Source organism: Chelonia mydas, chromosome 1 (genome assembly GCF_015237465.2).
Source record: "Chelonia mydas isolate rCheMyd1 chromosome 1, rCheMyd1.pri.v2, whole genome shotgun sequence".
Taxonomy (NCBI): Eukaryota; Metazoa; Chordata; order Testudines; family Cheloniidae; genus Chelonia; species Chelonia mydas.
Window position 1 is genome coordinate 219,542,914 of NC_057849.1, and position 14,088 is coordinate 219,557,001.

The 14,088-nt window shown below is 46.3% G+C and overlaps 2 protein-coding genes across 4 annotated transcripts in view; one reads left to right on the forward strand and one right to left on the reverse strand.

The window, feature by feature from the left end:
* LOC102938747 overlaps positions 1-10,256 on the reverse strand; it is a 94,391-nt gene extending 84,135 nt beyond the window's left edge. The window contains exons 1-3 of one of the 3 annotated variants that reach the window (XR_006286109.1): positions 9,492-9,752; positions 1,790-1,909; positions 1,081-1,488 (exon numbers count right to left, since the gene is read on the reverse strand). The gene's annotated coding sequence lies outside the window, so the exon portion shown is untranslated. Of the gene's footprint in view, positions 1-1,080; positions 1,910-9,491 lie in introns of those variants that run through there. The other 2 variants (XR_005227577.2, XM_043529994.1) reach the window with 2 other exon arrangements.
* The window catches only part of LOC114018784 (protein mono-ADP-ribosyltransferase TIPARP), a 39,876-nt gene continuing 27,628 nt past the window's right edge, over positions 1,841-14,088 (forward strand). Inside the window, exon 1 of the mRNA XM_043530567.1 lies at positions 1,841-1,958. The gene's annotated coding sequence lies outside the window, so the exon portion shown is untranslated. The remainder of the gene's footprint in view (positions 1,959-14,088) is intronic.

A 14,088-nucleotide genomic window follows, 5' to 3' on the forward strand; every position in this document is an offset into this window, starting at 1 on the left:
ACTGAATTGGTGCTTCTTCCCCCTCACCCCCAAAACCTTCAGCAGAAAAAATAGTACTTAACTCTAGTCTGGACATCTTGTAAACTTTTGTTCCAGATTACAAAAGTAGCCTGGAACAAACACTTAGGGAATGTCCAGACTAGGTTTCATAAAAGATATTAACTACATTGGGTAAGAATACTAGTGTAGACATACTCTAGTCTGGCAAAGGCCTATGTGGCTCTGCACAGATCCTGGAACAAGAGGGTTAAGAGCTGTAAGCTGCCTATTGACCATTAGGGCTTGATTTAGATGCCTAGTGATGCTTAAACATCAATCATCACTGCTATCTCATTTCTTACATGAGAAGGGGGGGGGGGGGCAGTCACAGATTGTCACAAATTACTGTAAGTGACATCTAATTTTGTGAGTGGCATTTGGGAGACTTACAAGTGGTTCTAAGTCTAAAGATCCTAGCAGAGCCCATGGGCCTAGTCAAGCCTCAATGAGGGAGAGCCAGGTGGCATGCACCATCTACTGTAAGAGGCATCTGACTCTGCTAGGCAGAGTTTAGAGTACCACCACCACCTTCTCCCACCCCTAAAAAATCTAACCCCTTGAATTTTTAATGTGGGGAAAATAAGCAGATATTTTCTTTCTTTATGAAACTTTTTCAGGCTTTTATCCATCATCAAAAAAGGACAAGCACCCAATTCTTTTCTACCTTTTCAGATCATCTTTAAAACAAAGTGCCAAATTCTGAGCTGATTTGTGTCTATGCTTCTTACAATCCTTCTATTCCCCAATACTCAAGCCAGTCCCTTAACTTCTAATTAGCTTGCCATTAGGCAACTACCCCACATGCTCCCAGCAATCCTCTAACCATTGATTCTTAGACAGGAGTTCCTCAGGGCAGGAGATGTCTTCCTATGTGTTTGTACAGTAATTGGCACAATGGGACCCCGAACCTGATTAGTGTTTTGGTTGCTACTTCAATGCAAATAATAATTCTCTAAATAGGGGCTTATCTACATGAGGATGTTGACTAGAATAGCTGTTGTGGAATTAAACTATTCTGCTAGAGTGATTCCAGAATAAAAGTAGGGTTTTCATTTTTTATTCCAAACCATAGAGCAGGCAGGGACAAACACGCAGTAGAAACTTTTCCGTTTCAGCTTCTTTCTTAATTGCTAATCCCATAGTAGTCCTGTCTCCCCTTTCATTGCCACCCTTACGTGTTGGATTCTTCTTTTCAGTTCTCCGCATCTCCTTCCGATAGCACTGAGTGTCCCAAGTACATATTCATTCTTCTGATTCACTTCTCTCCTGAAATTTCAATCAACAGCTCTTCCATCTTCCCTACTAGCGTAACTTCATTTTCTTTGTGTTTGCCTTCAAACCATGGTCTTCAAATGCAGATGTCCACTGACACCATATTTACCAATTTCTCTTTGCTGTCAGTCAAAAGGGCCAGATAATACGTGAGTTTTCTGTCTCCACAGGATTAGTCTAGGATGAAATCTCAGTGTTAAAACTGAGATGGAAATATGCTGATTCAGACCTATAGCTAGGCAAACAAAAGAGGAGGCAAGGCAAAATCAGGCCCTGATTCTGTAAGTTACTCCACATGGGCTGACCCTACTGAAGTCAGTGGGCCTTTGTGCAGCACAAGGGTCCATCTGCATGCAGTAACTTGCAGCATCACACAGAATTTAATATATAGGTCTTAAGCCTTGAAGTGCTCCCAAATTAGAATGCTGCCTTTCACAACCTCTTTGCATGGGTCCAAAGGCTATTCACCCATATGGACCTGATTCTTTTCTTCCTTTCTCACAGGGCTTACAACCAACCGACAGTCAATTCTTCTTTGCAATACCAGGACACTTCCCACGCAGTCTGCCAGCAACAGAAGGACGCTGCTCCTCAGAATCTGCAAGACAAAAGGATTTCCCTTCTCCTAGTCGGCCAGACTTTTGAAGGTATGACCCACTGGGTGGCAGTAGACAAGTTCCTTCACCACCACTTTGTGCCTTATCTGTAAAATGGGAATGACACAACCCTTTTTTTTTAAACTTTGAGATCTACTGAGGAGTGCTATTTAAGAGCTAGGTACTTGATGATTAAAGATGCAGATAGGCACCTAGTGGGATTTTCAAAAGCATCTAGGCACCTAACTTGGCACGGAGGGAGGCACTGTTGCCTAGTGGACAAAGCACCACACAAGATACCTGGGTTCTACTCCTAATTCTTCTACTGGCCCACTGAGTGATCTTGGGTAAGTCACTTTAATTGCTCTGTGCCTCCGTCTCCCCATCATTAAAATGGGGATAATGATACTGACTGACTTTGTCAAGTGATCTGGTGATTTTACTGATTGCTATATAAAGAAAGAAAACAGGAGTACTTGTGGTACCTTCGAGACTAACAAATTTATTAGAGCATAAGCTTTCATGGGCCACAGCCCACTTCATCGGCTGCATTGAATGGAACATGGTAAGAATTTTATATTAGAGAAGGTGGAATTTGCCATACAAACTGTAAGAGGCTAATTAAGATGAGCTATTATCAGCAGGAGGAAAAAACTTTCGTAGTGATGATCAAGATGGCCCATCTAGACAGCTGAAAAGAAGGTGTGAGGATACTTAACATCTAGAAATAGATTCAATATGTGTAGTGACCCAACCACTGCCAGTCTCTATTCAAACCCAGGTTAATGGTATCTAGTTTGTGTATTAATTCAAGCTCAGCAGTTTCTTTTTGGAGTCTGTTTTAGAAGCTTTTCTGTTACAGGATTGCCACCCTTAAGTCTTTTACTGAGTGGCCAGAGAGGTTAAAGTGTTCTCCTGCCCGTTTTTGAATGTTATGATTCCTGATGTCATATTTCTGTCCATTTATTCTTTTACATAGACTGTCCAGTTTGACCAATGTACATGGCAGAGGGGCATTGCTGGCAAATGATGGCATATATCACATTGGTAGATGTGCAGGTGAACGAGGCTCTGATAGTGTGGCTGATGTGATTAGGACCTATGATGGTGTCCCCTGAATAGATATGTGGACACAGTTGGCAACAGGCTTTGTTGCAAGGATAGGTTCCTGGGTTAGTGGTTCTGTTGTGTGGTTGCTGGTGAGTATTTGCTTCAGGTTGGGGGGCTGTCTGTAGGCCAGGACTGGCCTGTCTCCCAAGATCTGTGAGAGTGATGGGTCATCCTTGATAAGTCGGAGAGGTTTTAGTTGGGGGCTGAGGGTGATGGCTAGTGGCGTTATTTTCTTTGTTGGGCCTGTCCTGTAGTAGGTGACTTTTGGGTATTCTTCTGGCTCTGTCAAGCTGTTTTGTTTTGTTTTTTTCACTTCAGCAGGTGGGTATTGTAGTTGTAAGAATGCTTGATAGAGAGCTTGTAGGTGTTTGCCTCAGTTTGAGGGATTGGAAACAATGCGGTTGTATCTTAGAGCTTGGCTGTAGAAAATGGATCATGTGTATCCTGGATGAAAGTTGGAGGCATGTAGGTACCATAAACCACACCACACACACTAACCCAGGAACCTATCCTTGCAACAAAGCCAGATGCCAACTCTGTCCACATATTTATTCAAGAGACACTAGCCACACCATCAGGGGCTCATTCACCTGCACATCTACCAATGTGATATATGCTATCATGTGCCAGCAATGCCCCTCTGCCATGTACATTGGCCAAACCGGACAGTCTCTATGCAAAAGAATAAATGGACACAAATCTGACATCAGGAATCATAACATTTAAAAAACAGGTAGGAGAACTCTTCAACCTCTCTGGCCACTTAGTAAAAGACTTAAGGGTGGCAATCCTGTAACAGAAAAGCTTCAGAAACAGACTCCAATGAAGAAACTGCTGAGCTTGAATTAATACACAAACTAGAAACCATTAACCTGGGTTTGAATAGAGACTGGGAGTGGCTGGGTCACTACACATATTGAATCTATTTCTACATGTTAAGTATCCTCACACCTTCTCAGCTGTCTAGATAGCCATCTTGATTATCACTACAAGTTTTTTTTTTTTCTCCTGCTGATAGCTCATCTTAATTAGCCACTTAGTTTGTATGGCAAATTCCACAGTGTGTCCTTACTAATGTTCTATTCAATGCAGCTGAAGAAGTGGGCTGTAGCCCACAAAAGCTTATGCTCTAATAAAATTGTTAGTAAAGATGCCACAAGTACTCCTGGTTTGTTTTTTTTGCAGATACAGACTAACACAGCTGCTATTCTGAAACCTACTATATAAGAGTCAGGTATTGTACTCCTGATTCTCTCCTCCCTCTGCCCCACATTGAAATCAATAGGTAGCTAGGTGCCAAATTCATATCTGTAACTTTAGGTATATAAATACAGAGCTGGATTTAGGGGGGCCAATGACTCAGGCAACCACCAGGGGGCACCAGGCTCAGGGTGCTGTTTTTGTTAGCAACAAAAGGGAAAACAGAATGTTGGAAGCAAAATGTTTCAAGTATTCTGTATGTGGATTAAGCATAAAGGGAATTTTTTTGTTTATATATGGCATGAATAAATACAGAATTTTACTGATTCTACTGTACAAATTTATCATCTGACAAGGATAAATCAAAGTCATGAAATGGGCTACAAATGCAGTAAAAATAAGGTATTCAAAGGTTTAACAAATAAGGGGTGGGGGCATGAGTTCTGCAGATGCTCCTTGCCTGGGGCACCATTTGGTCTAAGGCCAGTCCTTACACCTTACACATAAAACTTACACCTTTCTCAAGAGTTAGAGACCAAAAGCATTTATTCCCCCTCTTTCAGATGAATTTCAATGTATTAAAAAGTAAACTAAGAAATACTATTTAGTACTTGCAGTGAATGACTATAATGGAATCTTAAATGGTATTATACTGTTCCACCATTAGGTGGCACTGTATAGAAAACATTCTAAATTAACCTGAGCCATAACTGGCAGAGCATTAAAGGGTCTTATCATGAACACACCTGGTGTCTATAAGCAACCTCTGTAGCCAGTCCATATGTGGCACAGAAGTGTAACAGGAACCAGGCCCTGATTGGTCTAGGGATCTGAAGAGAAGGGGGGAAACCATAGGTGCGGGAGCATGTTGGTGGAGAATGGCACAGTATGTGCCCTGCAGGGACCAACCTTCAGGACTGAGAAGTTAGTTCAGCCTGTACAGCCCACTCATCCTTGCCTTCTCCAGTGAAGCTGCCACAAAGGGGCCAGCGGTAATGGGCTGTTTGTGGTGAGGCCGCTCATCCATTTTGGATCTGGCATGAAACCACCCACTCCTCTCAAGGGCAACCAAGCAACTGGCCAGGTGGGTAATGGCTTTCAGTCACTATGGACAGGGGCTAGATTGGAACCACTACCCTGCAACCTACAGCAAGAGAACAAGTTGATTGTGAAATGCCCATGTGGTGGTTTTCTGTTTGTTGGGGGTTGAAAAGTGGGGGGAGAAGAGCTAGGGTAGAAAGTACAGGAGTAGGACAAAAGGGGAGAGTGGATGGGCAAGGTCCCCTGGGGTAAATGGGGGAGAGAATCAATCTTAATATAACAAGTACAATATGGGGGGGAATAAGTGAAGGACCAGGAAATACACATACGGACTTGTTCCCTATCCTCCAGCTCCTTCTCCAACTACCACAACAGAGCTACTGCTATGGCTCCCTTCATGTAAAAGTTTGATGGTGTAGTACCTGTGTGCTGGGTACCCCACATTATTCCTCCTCAGGCAAGCTCATTCTGTGGGATCAAAGCTCAGAAATGTGGGTTACCACCATCCCCCTTTGGTCACTCAAGTCTGACCTGAAACAAAAATTAGCAATACTTCTGCCCTGTGCTAGCTCCCCCTTGAATATAGGCTCTGTCCTGACCAAAGCTGCCTATGCTACCTGGGAGGTCATGTCTCTCTGTGTGATTAAGACCACCCATGGGAGCTAAGCAGTTCTCAACCACTAAGAGGGGGAGTGGACAGAACTTTGGCCACAGTGACACTACAGCCCTCACTCCCCCCCAAGAGACCAGAATCACAGTGGACCTCACTGCATTCAGAATTGAATGCAAAACTCACCTCTAAACTAGCTTACCCTCCTTAACTCTTCACAGCAGTGTATGCCCATGACAAACATACTCTAAACCAGGGCTTCTCAAACTAGGGGTCAGGACCCCTCAGGGGGTCGTGAGGTCATTATGTGGGGGGTTGTGAGCTGTCAACCTCAACCCCCGCTTGCCTCCAGCATTTATAATGGTGTTAAATAAATTTAAAAGGGTGTTTAATTTATTATGGGAGTCACACTCAGAGGCTGGCGATGTGAAAGGGGTCACCAGTAAAAAAAAGTTTGAGACCTCCCCCCCCCGCTCTAAACTCATCAAGCTATTTCCTCTACCACTGGGGAAGGAAGGGAGAGATTGTTGGGATTTTCTATTTTCAGATACTACAGTGATGGGCACTGTCTAAGTAGGCAGATGTCTGGCCAGAGAGAATGCTATCCCATGAAAATTCATCTAATTTCAAGCTAAAGGAAGGAGATGCATGTTTATTAAGTATTCAGAGGGAATCCCCTTCCTACCTCCCCTTGTTAGCTATTGGGGGGAGGGGAGAGAACTTTCTGTCCCCTACCAGTGGTGGTGTATAAAATGTCGGCGGTAGCGACACAAGACTCGCTTGTATTCCCACATGCTGCATTTCTGGTAGCTGTTTTGCAGGGGGCCCTGTTGCACTGCAGCTGTAAAGATTCCACTTCCCTTTCACTCATGTGCTGTTCCTGGGTTTCCTCCACCTTTTCTTTTCCATCCACAGTTTATGCTTGGTGAGATGAATTACTACAAACATCTGTCATTTCCTTCTTTTTCCCTGCAAAGGACTGGACACAGCTCCTTTGCTGTGAGTGTGTGATCTGCTACCCCTTTTCACAGATTCTTCTCTCCCTGTTCTCGGCTGGCTGATACTCTAGGGTATATGTGGGAAAGGTTTCATTTAGTATCACCGGAGATTGGGATTCATCCCTTGTGTGCTCCAAGCAGGAACACCCAGATAAGTGAAACACTTTATTAACATGTTACCAAAATCTGAGAAGAGAGGGTATTGGTCAGAGCTGGGTACAGAAACCTTAGGGTATGTCTGTACTGCAAAAAACACCTGTGGGCTGGTCTATGTCAGCTGACTCAGGCTTGGGGGGCAGGGGCTCAGGCTATGGGGCAGTTTAATTGTGTTGTAGATGCTCAGGCTAGAGCCTGGCTCTGAGACCAGCCCATTTCTTCCCCCCACAGGAATCAGAGCCCAGGTTCCAGCCTGAGCCTGAACATCTACACGGCAATTAAACAGTCATGTAGCCCAAGCCCCTGTCAGCTGACATGCAGGGCCGCATTAACCTTTGGTGCGCCCGGCACCAAACATAGTTGTGGGCCCCCATGTAGTCACTATGGGCCCCTTCTGAGTGTGGGCCTGGTGTGGCGGCACAATAGTATACCCAGTACTGAATCTGAGACGTTTTTCATTTTGATCAGACACCTCTGCTTAACTATATGTATTGCCATACACCGCTTCTGCAGCCCCTAGTTTTTCCTCACTGAGCTGTACCTATGTAAGTTTACCAGTGTCCACCGTCAGCAGAACTTTCATAAATCTGTGGGGAGTTTCCCTGATCGTTATCTCCTTCAGGCATGCTATAGCCATGTCTTCAGTACCTGCTATTTCACCAGTCACTGTATGTGGTCCTAGTCTCAAATCAATAAAGTTCCATAGCCAGCTGATACCTGATCAATTCTGACACATTCCTCCCCCAGCACCCATCCTGCCATTTGAGCAAGCCACTTGCAAACATCATTTCTCCAACCCTGGCTCAGTGAGCACTTAACCCTGGGAACCTAAAGTCACCAGCCTTCTCTTTCCCTCTGCTCCCATCTACATGCTATTCCACTACCTGGTCATCACCTCTCCTCATGCTTCTTTCCCTTCTACCTTGGATGTGCTCTCCTGACAACTGGTCCTATTCTCCCCCTGCAAACCTGACCTGCTTCCACTTTCCCTGCTCCCCTTGACATTCCTTTCCTACTGGAGACCTCTGTTCCTTGAGGTTTAATGCCAGTTTCTTTATCTGCTTCTAGCTTAATGGCCCCTAGTAGTCAGAGCTACCTGTAGCTTCTCTGGCTACAGCCATAGGGTCAATTGCCAGAGGCCAGCCTTCGACAGATGCATCTACTAGCTGCAGGAGAGGTGGCAATTCCAAGACTGAGCATGCTTGAACCTTGCAACGGCAGTACTAGGGACTCTCAATCCTCAGCGCTGGACTTAGGCAGCTGTAGACTCTGCAGTTAGGTGCTTCCCTACTCCAGGCCAAGGCTTTAAGTACCTGAGATGCCTATCGTCTACAGCAGGGGCCCAATTCCTATGCACCCAACAGCTAACACATAGTAGTAAAGAAGGTGCAGTCTGGATGATTTCTGAGGTGGGGCGCCAGGAGATTCCCACTCCTAAGCAGCAGCTCTGCAGCAAGTTCACACCATCCCCCTCTCCTGTGGGACTGGGACCCTATGAAGACAGTGGAGTTATCCTATGTATAACCAGTTCCACCCAAAGCATGTTGAAGTCAGTGGGAGTCTTTTCATTGTCTTTAATGGGCTGTGTACAGAAGCAAAGGAACTACTCCTAGACTCTAGGAGTACAGTACAATCTAAATCTATGCGGTACTGGTTTACTAGTGTAAACAGGAGGGACTCACATTACCTAGTGAATAATCAACACCTCCTGCAGCTCTTAACTTTTCTGAGAGGCCTCCCACGCAATTACTAAATGTAAACCTGCTTAGCTTACAAGGTTTGAAATATCAGGAGGTATGGTTACAAAGCAAGGCACTTCTGAATTCAGTAGGAATTTTGGATGTGCACAGAACGCAGGATTGGTTCCTGCATAGTTACAGAACTGCAGTAAAGTGGAACAATTTTCAGTTTGTGTGAATAGAGGATATCTGGATCCATATTGTAAGACTGTCCCACATAATGAGGTAAAATTGAGGTGCCTTTGCTGTTCTTTTGTTCCACTCCTAGTTTCTATGGGGAACTTGCCAATGCAATATTACTGTCACCTTCTTTTTAAACAAAACTAAAAAGAAATGGTAATGGTTGTTGAAAATGGCAATTCCGGTCCCACTTAGCTCTGGTAAGATGCTAGGATTTTTTTGCTCAATTTTATCCTACTTTGTCTACAGCAAATTACAGTGGATCAGTATTTAATCTGGGAGAAATGAAATAAGAGAGTGGCCCAAATTGAACTTGAGTGCTCCTGAACTTTGAGGGTGTTCAAATCTGAAAAGGAGGTACTAGATTCCCTTTCTGAATATCAGACAAATCTGGAAAGGAAAAGCCAATTTCTGCTTCTATGGCTCAGAAGTGGAAATTGAGTCTCAACCTCCTGTGTGCCTGGTACTGTACCTAAAGCTGCCCAGCCCTCTAGCAGAGCCCTCCCTCTCTTACTTATCATTTTAACCTCTCCTGGGGGGGTCCACATACCTCCCTTGCGAGGCTTCAGATAGAGGTGCATTGTCCATTCGTTCCACCCAATTCCTCCTTTGGGGGCTGCCAGCCGAGGCCACCAGCATTCCGAATCCAGTCTGGGGAAGTCATCTGAGTGTGATATCTGGGCCAAAGCCTTCTACTCCTTGTGCACACGTTCCCCATTCACAGTGTCACCCTCTTCGAGCAGCCAGCTCCCCATTCACAGCAAGCCGGTGCATCAGCTCTGGCAGCTTCCCTACTCCCTCCCCCTCCCTTTCCTGTTGATAGCGGCCAAGGGAACGCTGGGAAATGTAGTTCCTTCCCTGCTCCAGGGGCGACTCTCCAGGCAGGGAGCTGGCCAAGGAACTACAGCTCCCGGGGTCCCTTGGGCTCCTGGCTTCCGGGCCGGATCCCTGGAGGCAGAGGCTGCGAGCTGGAGCCTTGTTGCCAGTCTCTGGGCGGGGCCCGGGTGCCGTGTACAGTACGTCCCGCGGGGCGGGGCGGCGGGGGATTGGCAGCCTGCCGGCCTGTGGGCGATAGGTGTTCTCTGGGGCTGGAGGGTGTGCGGGCGCTGTGGTAAGCAGGGCGCTGCTCCCTGCTCTCTCTCGGGGCCTCTCGCTGCAGCGCTGCGGGAGGGGAGGAAGCAGATGTTAGGGGCCCCTTCTGAGCCTGGGGCCGGTGCTGCTGACACGTGTTAGCGGTGGGTGTCTAATTGCAATGTAGACATAACCTCAGAGCCCAGAACAGGCCTTTCCGTTGGGGCTGGGGTTTCATCCCTTTTGCCGTCACTGCCCATTCTTGATCTGGTGCCAGGTTTCTACAGAGGTTTCAGGGATAGAAAGCTGGGATCAGGAAATTCACATTTTACCATACCCATACTTCCTACTCCTCTCTAGGACACTGAGGATTTAGAAGCGGTGTGGTTTTTAACCCTTAACTTTCCAGATGTGAGGCAAACGTTCTTTTCTTTCCTTCACATTCCCCTTCACCTGTGTCATGCTTCACATGAGTGCTCCTTGAACACTTCCTTGTGCTACCTTTTTAAAAACTGGAGCTGCATCAAGGTTTTATTTTATGATCTTTAGAAACAGCCATGAACTGTCTGGAAACCAAACATGTTTGCAAACAATCTTAGTGTTTAAACTGCTTCTCCCCATCACCCCCTTCCCCAAGCACCTCCCATCTTCCCTAGTGACTTCAAAATGCAGCTCAAAATTACCCTTGTGGTTTTCATTAGGCACCCCCCCCCCCCATAAACATTATAGCAACCTCACTGATCTGGTTCGCTACTCCCTTCCAGGGACATAATTAATATTACTACTGTTAATACTACTGTAACATCCTTGTCTCTGGCCTTGACCTATGCAAATTTGCCCCCTGAATATCCATGCAGAATGCTGCTGCAAAGATCATTTTTCAGCCGTTGCTTTGACAATGTACCCCTCTCTTTGAATCCCTCCACTGGCTCCCTCTTCTCTACTGTGTCAAACATAAGCTGCATGTCTTCATTTTCAAGGCCCTTCATGGCCCAATCCCCTCACTACCTATTACACTCATATTCTATTGAAGGCGACTCCAGGCTGACCAAGGCTCCTGGTATGTCAGGGAGATTCCCATTTGCAACCAAAAAACTCCTGACTCCCAATTTAGTGTTCTCTCCCTCATAAAAACAGTGTTACCCAGAACCATGTGCATCAGCCTCTCTCTCTGAGTCAGTGAGAGAGACTGATGCACAAGATTCTGGGTAATATAGGTGCCCTCTGGTCAGTGACTGCCAATGGGAATTTGTGAGGGGTGGAGTCAGCCAGGCTTAATGGCCAACGGCAGGGCAGTGGAATAGATGTGAGGTGTGGGGCTGCAATGGTGGTGGCACAAGGTGGAGGCAGATGTGTTATCTGTTATAGATGTGTACATTGGTCTGTGTGTTAAGGAGGGGTCATGCCCCATTCTCCCCCAGGTCTTGGCTGCAGCAGAGATGGGGTAGATGAAGGTTCAGGTGGGGGGAAACAGCCCTACTCACCCCAGAACTCAGTGTAGTTGGTGGGGTTTAGGGATCAGGCAGGGGCATTCATCCCCCATTCTCTCCAGCAAGAGGGGGGAACTACAGAGGGGGTTGTGCCCCCTCCTCTTCCAGGGGCCAGTGCAGGAGGGCCCTCACAGTTCTGTTCTGCTGCAAACGCTCTACTGAGCGTGGACATCGTCTCTGCTTTCTTGGATGTAATTGTGGCCCTGCCTCCCTGAACGCTGCCTACGCCCCACATTGGGGGAGTGTGTAGGAGGGGAGCAAGACTGCTCACCTTGCTGTGTGTTCTATGGACTACGAGGCACTGGGTGGGGAGATTGAATGGGGGTAGTAGTGAGGGGACTAGGGGATGGCAGTAGGCGTTAGTGGGGCTGGAGGGGAGCAGTCGTGGGGAGTGGGCAGGATGCTTGCTGAAGTTAATTTGAAAATGTTGGTCAGTGTGGTAGACTCCCGCCTCCCATCAGCCTATGGTGCCAGCCTCCATCACCCACTTGTTAAATTGTCAAACAAGCCCCTACGTGCTTTTTCTCATGCTGCCCCTCACATGTAGGAGAAACTCCCCACAAACATCTGCAAAATGATCTCATTAGCCTCCTTCAAACTCTCCTGGGCTGTGACAATGGTTAGGCTGTTGGCGTGCGGAGACCACTGCCTGTCATGCCCACCACTATTGTCTCCGTGTGCTCCCCTGTCAGTCTATCTGTATTTGTCTCGTCTTACAATCTAAGTATAAGCACTTTAGTTTAGTGTCAGTGAGGATTAACTTTTTGTTCTGTGTTTGTACAGCACCAAGCATGATGGGGTCCTGCTCTAGGAGCAGGGCTCCTAGGTGCTATGATAATACTGCTAACATAATACTTACAAAAATAATTCCTGGGGACAATTATCCAGATATTGGGTGGCCTGGACCAGAAGGTTGTATGGTCATTCCTGCTGATTTCAGCTTATCCTTTAATAGAAACATCTTAATTATTAAACCCTCAAGAAATCTGAGCCATCAAAAAATGCCCATTCAGAAGTTTGTCTGATTATTTGTACAGAGATCCTCTTCACAAAGACCTGCAATCTTCCATCCCGAACAACCCCCTTCCTCCACAGGTTCCCTCTACTTGCAGTTGTCTTTGGGGAAGACAAGGCTCTCTAATGTCTTCCGGGAACATCTACTCCACTCCCTGGAGAATTGAGGGATATGGGGCATCTCTACTCTCTTAAGGGAAAGAAATTCAGGGCTTTTCCCCTGTCTTTTTCCCAACGCGTGACCCTTGCTCATATAGCTCATAATGGATTTATGAAATCCGTGCACACAAATTATCTTCATACAGTATTAAGATATCCATCATTGCAAATCAAGCCCTAAAAGCCAAGCAAACTTTACCAAGATTTCATTATGCCAATTACAGTGTAATGTTGGCATAGGAGTGGATGTAGAGCTGGAAGCTCCAAACTGAATTCTATTCCTACCTCTGCTACGGCCTTGCGGTAATAATGGTCTACACTTATATAGTGTACATGCTTTTGGCTCAACTCTCCATTTCAGTCGAGATATACTCGATGCAGAAATGGATGGGGGTCAGCGTTGCCAACCCTCCAGGAATTAAAGATTAATCTTTAATTAAAGATTGTCATGTGATGAAATCTCCAGGAATATATCCAACCAAAACTGGCAACCCTAACCAGGGGTGGGGGTATAAGTCTGTTTTCAGTAACCTTTGCATCTCCTTCTATTCTCATTTCTTCCAGGCGTCTGCATAGCTCCTAGGGTAAGGTAGAGTAGCTTCAGGGCCTCTCTAATTTATGCAGTGCTGTGCTGCACCAGCCTTTCAGGAACTAATACAGCAGCCAATAGCTGGAGTGCAGCAGCACTGTGGCCACATCCTCTTCCCTGAGGCTATGCCCTCCAGCCCACCCGCCTCTATGCAGGAGCTGTCCGGGAAAGGCTTACATTAGCTCTACAACCCCTGTGGAACCCTCTTGCCTGCAGGTAGTCTCTCTGGTTCAGCCAGACTTCCAGCCAGAGGATCTGGCACATTATTAAATTAGGCCTCATAACACCTCTTCTGAGATAAGTAAATAGCGTCACCCCCATTTTGCAGAGACAGGTTACATGGCAAGCCAGAGCACGCCAAGGACTACAAAACAGTAATCTGCCTATGCCTGATCCACAAGTCCCTACCTTCACTGTGGCCCCAACCTTCAGGTTCAGATGAGCTGTGCTTCGCACAGGACCCAACAGGGTAGGGGCAAAGGTGGCTGTGAATCCCTTCTACCTGCTCTTGATCCCCGAGGCCAGTTTGAGCTGCTGTAACTGATGACTGTCTGCATTGGCCAATAGGGGTGCACTAGCACTGTGATCTAGTCATGGACTAGGGAGTCCAGACTTATGACTTTAGGCAAATTACTTAATCCCTCTGTACTTTTATGTCCCCACAATTTAAAAAGGCCCCACGGCGTAAGCTAGAGCAGCTCCAATTTGCACTTCTAGTCTATTCAGGTTGTTATGCCACACTCATCATTGTGTTATCTGAGCACCTTCCAGCAGTGCATTAATCAATGTGACTAATACATGTCATGGGTTTGTTCCTCATCCTC